We start from the raw sequence: 9,310 nt of genomic DNA, 5'->3' as shown, positions 1-9,310 counted from the left end.
TTTTTTTTTTTTTTAAAGAAACACTACAAGGACAAAAAGGATGTGGTCAGGCGGAAGAACCCAGTGCCTGCTGGGCTTGGCAAATATTTATTGAGCACCTACTATTTGGCAGATACTGTTCAAAGTCTGGGGGATGAGTAGAATATAAGACTGGGGCTTCTGGTTAGTGAGGGGAGACAAATAATATAAGTAAGGTCTTCTGTGAATGACATAGTAACACGGTGATACACGTTAGGAAGAATGTAAAGCAGGACAAGGGAATCGACCTTGATTGGGGGCACTAGATAGCTAAGGTCATCAGGGTAAATTAAATAAACAAATTTTATAAGAGATATATTTGAGTTTCCAGGGGGCTATCCTTTGGGAAGTACAGGCATTGTGTATTGTTTCTTCCTAACCCTGGGAACTTCTTTCACAGGGAGCTCCTAGAAGGGAAGTGAGTCTTCTATTTGAATAAAACCATCACAATGGGTATTCTTGACATAGGAACAACAAACATAAAATAAAATACCTTAAATTTTTTTTCCCCCTCCGCATTTATTTTTAAATATTCTGAAGGCAAATATTTGGGGAAGCAGAGGTCAAAGAAAACTGGTTATGGATGTTAAGAATTCTCATAATGCACATGGGAAAGCATCTCAATTCTGATTGAGAACTTTAAAAAATAATCTAAGTTATTTGAGGGATAAATGAGTTGAGAAGGAGGAAAACACAGTTACCTGGCTTAGAACATAAAGACACCCTTAAAGTTTAAAACTGAAGATCCTGGAGAACCTAAATGACCCAGTAGACGTTTGAAAGGAAGGCGTGTGACGAGGTGGTGGTGTTGCAGAGGGGATATTCAAGGCCAAGTCCTGGATCTTCTTCGGTTTCAGAGGTGACTGGACTCCTGTCACTGATTCAAGCTAAAACTCAGGCGATTGCCAGTCTAATAATGTCTGGGATCATGTTGCTAGGGAATCTTCCTGGGGAGTGCTGGTGTAGAAATTCTTTCTCCTGAGTATTTCACCTGAAGAAATTTCTGGCAAAGCTCACTTACCTACTATCTTACCACCCCTACTTGCTCGTTGGTCTTTTGGGCCAGAGATGTCAAGAGGGGATGACTGAAGGAGCCAAACAGGAATTTGCTAGAGGAACAGAATAGTTGCCTTTCTTATTCTCCATGAGTATCTCAGGGTTTTTCTAGTAGAGAAGAGAGAAGATATGACATAGATTATCATGGTCACACTGTGTCAGTTTTAGTAGGTCATGCTTCCCAGCTTTGTTTTATTAGAAAAATAGGTATCATGTTAAGGCATTAGGTTTTTCCAGTTAAGGATTATGGATTTTGAGACTTCATTAATGAGCGTTACTATCATCATCAAAATGCCAGTATTCGTTATCAGTTAAAAATGAAGCAGTAATCAATTAATTTAAATAATTGAATGTAAGAATGTTGAAATGAACTATTTCCAGTGCCCTTCAGACACCTATTTGAAAAACAAAAAAGAGTGCTGGTAATGGACCATGAAATCCATAACACCAAAGGGGAGCCGATAGTTTTCTCCTTTGGTCAGCCTAACTGTAAAGAGGAAATTGCCTGTGGACTATGAAGTTAGAACCCTCCAAGAGCCATTTATCACTCAACAAATATGTGTTGATCGCCTACTGATCTAGGCGCTAGAGGTACAGTGGTGAAGACCACAGGCACGGAGCTTACATTCTAGAAGCAGGATAGACACACATTATGGGAAGGGCGCTGAAGAAAACAGAGCAGAGCAAGGGTTGGCCAGCTTTTGCTGTGAAGGGCCAGATGGCAAACATTTTAGACTCACAGGTTGTATGATCTGTCTCAACTACTCAAGTTTGTGGCTGCAGTAGGAAAGCAACTCCAGGCGACGAGGGACTGAATGGGCATGTTCCAAGAAAACTTGGTTTACAAAAATCAATAGGCAAACAAACAAGCCCGAACCAATAACAGGTGGGCCAGGTTTGGCCTGCAAATGTAGTTTGATGCCTCCTGGGGTGGAGTGTCACTTGGAGTGGGGGATGGTGACCTTCGACCTCACCCGTTAGAGAAGACTCCTCTTGGAGGCAACATTTGGGGTGAAAGTAGAGCAGTGGAGAGAGCCAGCCCTGTGAAGCATGGGGAAGAGCATTCCAAGCAGAGGAAATGGTCAGGTCAAAGGTCCTGTGGCAGGAACTGGCCGGGTCCCCTTGATGTGGGCGGCTGTCTCATTTTCACTGTGTAGCTTCGGGCAAGCCACTGAATTCTTTGAGGTCTTTTCTCACAGACAGAAATGGTGATAACCCTCTGCTTACAGGCTTTTTGTGAAGCTGTGTAGGTGAAAGCATTTTTTGGGGCAAATGTCAGGTCACATTATTGGTAAGTAGGGTTTAGACAAAATATTTGTGAATAGATTTTTTTTTTTTTTTAGTTGTGAATAGATTTTAATAGAATCAGGACTTTTGTGTCAACACACTGGTGCTTTATAGTCGCTCTTCGACTTTTTACTGGGTGCACTGTTTCATCTGTCGCTTACCATATGGTGCACTAGCGCTTCGTCACCGTTTTACTTCCTGCCGACTGCTTCTCCATTTTATTCAGCAGTCTTATTGATATTTTGAAAAATTATTGTTATTCTCTATGTCTGTTGAACAAAGAGTCGTTACATTTTTCTTTTGTGTTTTCTTGTTACCAAGAAACAAAAAACATATTGGGAAATCCATAGGCCGCAAAGTTTTATTTCTGCAAAAGCCTTCTGGGCCACCGATGGGCTAGCAATCTGACAAAGTTAGACCCCAGAATTCCTTGCTTATGTTGTCAAAGGACTAGGAACAGCATGACCTGCTTAAGTGTGTGCCACTAAGGCTTGCGCCTGTCACCCCACTACATGCTTTCTTCAAACTTTGGCTCCCCATCTAAGTTCTGCAGCCCAAGTTTGTGCCTCCTCTGGTTGCCATCCTGGGAATGCTTCTCAGCCCACACCAATCTCTTAAGTGTGGTGGTGGGGGGCCCCGTGTGAGGAGGGAGAGGAGGAGGACCTGGGAAATCCGATTACCCTACACGGAGACCTCAGTGTGGAGACGAGCCAAGCAGACCACCGCCTGGCCTGACACAAGATGAGAGAGAGAACAAGAGGAGAACAAGAGCAACCCCCCTTCCCCAAGATGCTTACCTCAGGGCTTTTGGTTTTAACCAAGGAAGCATCCACCAAGAATGTGGGTGTAAGAAAGAAACTGGATTTTCTGCTGTGTAATAATGTGACTTCCTGACTGTATGGGAGGAAAAATTACGATGATTTCAGTAAGTATTTTCTTCTATGGCTTTAGACTGTCCATGAGCGTGAATGCTTGTCCCTGAAGGATGTGTGGGTGGAGCTGGTGTAATGGGTCCTCCTTGGAACTAATAGGTGTTAAGTAGACAGGTGAGTGCCCTCAGCTCACTGTTGTGAGGAGCCCCTCGCCCCCCGAACAGCCCTCTGCCTCCCAATTGCTGGGTGTCCAGGAACATGGAGGCATCAATAGACATTGTTGCCAGGTCTTCCTGGAGCCCCTGCTGAGAGGCCCAGATGTGGGATGTGCTCTAATAGGAATCATGAGGAGTGGATTCCAGGGTGAGAATGGATCCCTCTGGGTGCGGGGCACAATTTTCCAGAAGGTGTGGAGATTTTCCTTCTGAAAACTAGAGACAAGACTCTCTTTGAGGGAGATACTTCGATATGAGGGCACTGGATTTGGGATGTGAACAGGTTGGTTCTGAGCCCAAGCGGGGACCCTGATGCACAGAGTTAACAGCTTAGGCTCCTGTTGCCTCTGGATTCTGAAGAAAATCAAACCTAGCTTTCGGCTTACCTTTTCCTTACCTACGTTCCCTTTCAAGTTACCTTGACCCTCCAGTAAAGAAGTTGTCCCAAACAGGCTGGTGTGAGGTGAATCGGGGGAGCTGGGTTGCAGAGTCAAGGCAGCAAAAGAGGGTCTAGGCTGTGTCTGCAGACCCTGCCTCGGAGCAGCGGGACCACGAGGGGGGCCCTCAGCAGCAAGAGGGCAACGGAGATGGTCAATCCTAAGACAGAACTCTTTGTCTTAGGAGCTTCTCAGCCCTTCAGCCTCTGTCAAAACATTGAAGTGCGGAAGACTGGATGGGAAAAATTCAAGTGTAAAGTACGACTTACTGATAATAAGATCACTTGAGTTGTAATTTATGACTAAAGCCTTACGCCGGAAGACTATAATTCCGGTGACATTTAGACGTTGCCCAAGACATGAGGCAAGAAATGTATTCAGGAGTAAAAAATTTAGTTGTGCTTCTGGAATCCCATCCTTTGGGCCATTATCCACTTCATCTACCACGAGGCCAGCCCTGGTGGAGGGCAGTGGCGGACTTCACTGCTCGTGAACCCAGGGAGGCAAAGATGGCTGCCCCATGGGCCCATGTGCTGAAGAGCGAGAAAACGTGCATGCGGTGACTAAGGCATTCCGGCCTGCCCTTCCCAAGGAGGACCTCTTCCCTCGAATAGTCTCTCTTCAAAGAGCACGTGAATACACTTAACAGAATAAGCTGCAATCAGAGTTGATTAAAAGCACCAGAGATGCTGATTGCACCATAGATCAACAAGAAAGTGTTTTCGCTAAAATACCTGCGTGTTTCTACCTTTTTTTGTGTGTGTGTGTGTGTTTCTACCCTGATAGCCGCAATGTCTATTTCAGTCTGCTATTGGATTTGATGTACAGTCCACATGCCCATAAAGCCCTGTTCTGAGGATCATAATCCCTGTGGTCAATCGCAACAACCCCCCTTGCACACCCCTCCCACATCACACTCCCTGCTTGGCCAAACCGCAGCCCTGGATCAATGCAAGGCCGCCCTCCTCCTGTGCAGCGGACTGTGACCGGTGAACACACCGCCCCCCCTGGGGTTAATGAGCCTTTCTAATGCCACACTTTTCTCCCCCATTTACTCTTTCGCTCTCCCGGTGATGTTACAACAGGCCTCTTTACGATAGGCCACAGTGGTCTACACACAGGTTGCTCTGCCAGCCTGGACCCGGACACAGAGCCAAGCTGGAGCCCACTCCCACCTCACACCCGCAAGGAGGGTGGTGAGCTGCCGCTGGGGGTCTCTGGTTACTGCAGCACAACGACCTCTTCTGACCTCTATCCTCTCCCTTCAGAAAGTATCCAGACTCTGAACATTTCTACTCTCACCTTGGTTGGCGCCATCAACGTCCCGTGCCTGGATTATTACAGTCGCCTCTTAACTGGTCTTCTTGCTGCTTTCTCAGGAAAGCAGCCAGAGAAACCCTGTTAAAACCCATTTCATGTTTCTGTTCAAAAACCTGCGATAAGGGCACCTGGGTGGTTCAATGGTTGAGCGTCTGACTTCAGCTCAGGCCGTGATCCTGGGATCCTGGGATCGAGTCCCATGTTGGGCTCCCTGCATGGAGCCTGCTTCTCCCTCTGCCTGTGTCTCTGCCTCTCTCTGTGTGTCTCTCTAGAATAATGCCTGGCACATAGTAGTTGCTCAGTAAAGTTGTTGAGGAAAAGAATTCAAAAGAACAACCAAGTCCAGGAATAAAAGAGTCATCTTCTTCAAGTGTGGCTATTTAACCAGCCTATATGTGTGCTCTGTCAGATAAGACTGGGTGGTGGTAATGAGGAGTGGAACACTTGTCTGATTGAGGCTTAACTGTGGGCTTGTTTCCCAAGAAAACACTCTGAAATATTTGGGGTCTTGGACAAAAGTTCAAGTTTGGTGTTACTTAAGGTCCTTAAGTGACTAACACGTTCTAACTGTTGGGCAACACTAGTTTGCTTCCGGTTAGTGGTTGAGATTATAGACTCTGGAGCCTGATTAGGTTTAATTTCCTACTCTGCCAATTACTAGCTGTGTGTACTTGGGCAGGTTACTGAACCTCTCTGTGCCTCATTTCCTCATTTGTAAAATGGTGGCAATAATAATTCCTACCTCATAGGACTATTGTGAAGTTAAATAAGCTAATGCATAGAAGCATTTATATCAGTGCCCAACACATAGAAACATATGTTTGCTATTATGTTGTCATTATTATTATACCGTAGCCACCTTGTCTACCTTTTGTGCTAAGTGGATTCTGGAAGCCAGGAAAAGACTGAGTTCCTTAAAATACTGTTGCCCAAATGTCTGTCCCCTATGCAGTGTGCTTGGTCAAAGTTAGCCTAGTCATTTCATATTTGTTTAACTTTTGATGGGGGGATGGTAAGTCATAGAACAACTGTTGTTCTTTTTAAACAGACTTTAGATTTTCTCCTCTCCTTAAATCCCTTTCTTCTTTTTTAAAAAAATTTATTTTTAACTAATCTCTACATCCAATGTGGGACTTGAACCTACAACATTGAGATCAAGAGTCACATGCTCTACCAATTGAGCCAGCCTGGCTCCTCTCCCCTTCTTTCTCTCTCCCTTTTTAAAAAAGATTTATTTATTTATTTATTTATTTATTTATTTATTTATTTATTTATTTATTTATTATAGAAACAGAGAGAGTGAGAGAGGCAGAGACACAGGAGGAGGGAGAAGCAGGCTCCATGCCGGGACCCAATCCCGGGACCCCAGGATCGCGCCCCAGGCCAAAGGCAGGTGCCAAACCGCTGAGCCACCCAGGGATCCCTTTCTCTCCCCTTCCTAATCTGTAATAAAATCCTGGCTTTCTCAGAAAAGGAAGAAGCAGTCTAAAGGTAAAGAAGACTGTTGACAGAGCCCCCAGAAAGGTGGATCTTTTCAGGATGTGTGCAAAATGTGCATTAAATAGGAAATGAGGGTTACAGCTAAGTTTTCTTCTTAATACTTTCACAGTTGATTCTTGAACAGTGCAGGGGTTAGGGGTGCCTGCCTCCTTGCATTTGCAAATCTGCATATAACTTTTGATCCCCCCCAAACCTAACTGCTGATAGCATATTGTTGACCAGAAGCCTTACCGATGACAGTCTATTAACGCATATATATTTTGTATGCTCTGTGTGTTACATACTACATTCTTACAATAAAATGAGCTAGAGAGAAGAAAATGTGAAGAAAATCGTGAGGAAGACACAATGCACTTGCGGCACTGTGCTGTACCTGTCAAAAAAAATTCACCTGTAAGTGAGGCCACACATTTCCTACCTGTGTTGTTCAGGGGTCAACTGTACTTTCTAAAAGATGCCCAGTGGATATGGATATCTAAAAAATCAGAAGAAATATGATCTTTTGTAAAATAGAGAATAGAAAGTCGTGCCCAAATCTTGTTAAATGACCAAAATACCCACTAAATGAGGACCACGGAAGGGCAGATCAAGTGGCGTGCAGGATAGATCTTTGAGCAGGAGGGAGCACGGGAGGAAGTCGGTGAGAGACAGGAGTGAGGGGCAGGCTTCCCTACAAACCTCAATCCATTTGGAAGAGTAAAAAGGAAATCAGGAGACCAGAAAGCCTCTTAGCTGACCAGCACTGTTTGAGCACCTACTGTGTGCGAATCACTATGCTATGTGCAAAATGTAGAGAGCGAGCAACAAAGAAGACTGGGTCTCTGTCCTCGCTCGCATGGAAACACTCGCTTCAGAGGAGGACACAGACTCTGCAGCCAGCGTGCCCCCCCCTTCTTGTGGAGGGAAGAAACCCTTTAAGAGCCCCATGCCAGTATTCTTCAAACTATCCTCTGCAGACCAAGACGTCAGGAATATGAGGGCGACTGTGACACTTGCTGATTCCCAGGCCTCTGTCTTCCCGATTAACCAGAAGATCCGGGGCCCAGAGCCAAAGGCTCTGGCTTTTAATCAAGCACATCGGGTGGTTCTTAGGCAGATTTAAAATGTTAGAACTCCCACTGCTTTGTAGTAGGCGCCGAAGGAATCGTGAGGGGAACTGCTGTCGGGGGAGGTGCGGCTGGAGCGCGCACGGGGAGGATTTGAACCGAGGCTTCGCCTGGTTGTTACTCCCGGCGGCAAAGGGGGGGCCGCGTCCCAAGAGCAAGGAGCGGCTTGGTCCCAGGTAATGAGGCGCCTGGGCGGGGCGGGGGTGGGGGTGGGTGGGGGTGGGTGGGGGTGGGTGGGGGTGAGGGTGCGGAGGACCTGCCAGCCCTGAGGTGTCCGCACTCCGCGCCCTGCGGCCCCAGGCTTCTCTGCCATGCACGACCTGGATGACCTTCCAGAAGAATCTCAGCAGGGGAAGCTGGTTTTGCTTTGTGCTCCTTTGTCCCCGAGTGGAGGCAACTCACCGGGTCTGCCTTCGGTCGAGGCGCTGCTGCCCGAATTCAGGCGAGGGAGGACCTCGCGGGGCTCGGCTCGGCGGTGCCATCGGGGCGGGCAGGGCCGCTGTGACCCAGGCCGTGGGGCCACCAGGGCCGGACAGCAGGTGCGGCTGAGCCGCAGAAGTAGCCGGACCGACCGTGGAGTCTGCGTGGGGTCCCCCCCAGGGCCCCGTTAGGGCCGCAGTCAACTGCCTGGCCCTGCTGCTGCCCCCGCGCCCCGCCCCCCTTTCTTGACGTGGAGCTGATGCTCTCGGGGCGCCCTGCCCCCAAGCCTGCGGCCCGGCCCGCCCCACCTCCCCGCAGCCCCCGGGCACCGCCGCAGACCAGCCGGGCTGGGAGCACCGCGGGGAGGTGCGCGGGGGGCGGGGGCGGGGACGGGCGTCCCCCGGGACGCGGGCGGTCCCAGCCCTGGGCGCGCAGTCCGCAGCGGGGCACCCAGCAGCCCCGAGGGGCTCCCCGGGCGCCCAGCTCCGACGACGGGCGAGGCGGGCGTGCACCAGCTCCGCTGCTCGGCTCGGCTCGGCCCTGCGCTGGGAACTCGGGCGGGTCCCCACCTGCTTGGGCCCCTTCCTCCTTCCTTCCACAGGTGCCGGTCCTAAAGGTGCTCCCCAGCCCCCAGCCCGACCTTAGTCCCTTGTGAGGCTGCTCCCCAGAGGACCCAACTCGCAGCGCCTGAGTCTGAATTTCGACTAATCAGGAGTCCAGTGATCTTGAGGAGGCAGTAATTTATTTTCCTTTAGACTTAATTTCCACCTCTGCGAAATGGGAGCAGTAAGTGTGTCCTCACCCGATTGTGAGTGCACTTAGTTTAACACCGTTGCAGAATAACCATTTATTCATAAATATGCGTATCATAATCCTGGGTGAGTTACAGAACTTCGTTGAGTCTTAGATCCTTTCCCTAAAAATGAGAATAATACCACGTACATTCAGGATTTTAGCAAGGATTTTATGACACAATGTATGTGTGTATTAGGTACTCACTAGGTGACACCCCCTCATATCCTTTTCCCTTTAAAGTATCAATGGTACCTTCACATAGTGAATTTTTAAGGTAATTCATA

The 9,310-nt window shown here is 48.1% G+C and overlaps 1 long non-coding RNA gene across 1 annotated transcript; it reads right to left on the bottom strand.

Moving 5' to 3' along the window:
* Window positions 1–517: 517 nt before the first annotated feature.
* On the bottom strand, window positions 518–8,512 carry LOC112908566 (uncharacterized). The gene is made up of 2 exons (XR_012001845.1): window positions 8,214–8,512; window positions 518–1,182 (listed from the first exon to the last, which is right to left on the bottom strand). It is a non-coding gene; the product is annotated as an uncharacterized lncRNA (long non-coding RNA).
* Between the last annotated feature and the right edge of the window lie 798 nt (window positions 8,513–9,310).

The sequence above is a fragment of the Vulpes vulpes genome, chromosome 5 (assembly GCF_048418805.1).
Source record: "Vulpes vulpes isolate BD-2025 chromosome 5, VulVul3, whole genome shotgun sequence".
Taxonomy (NCBI): domain Eukaryota; kingdom Metazoa; phylum Chordata; class Mammalia; order Carnivora; family Canidae; genus Vulpes; species Vulpes vulpes.
This window is presented reverse-complemented; position numbering and strand designations above follow the sequence as displayed.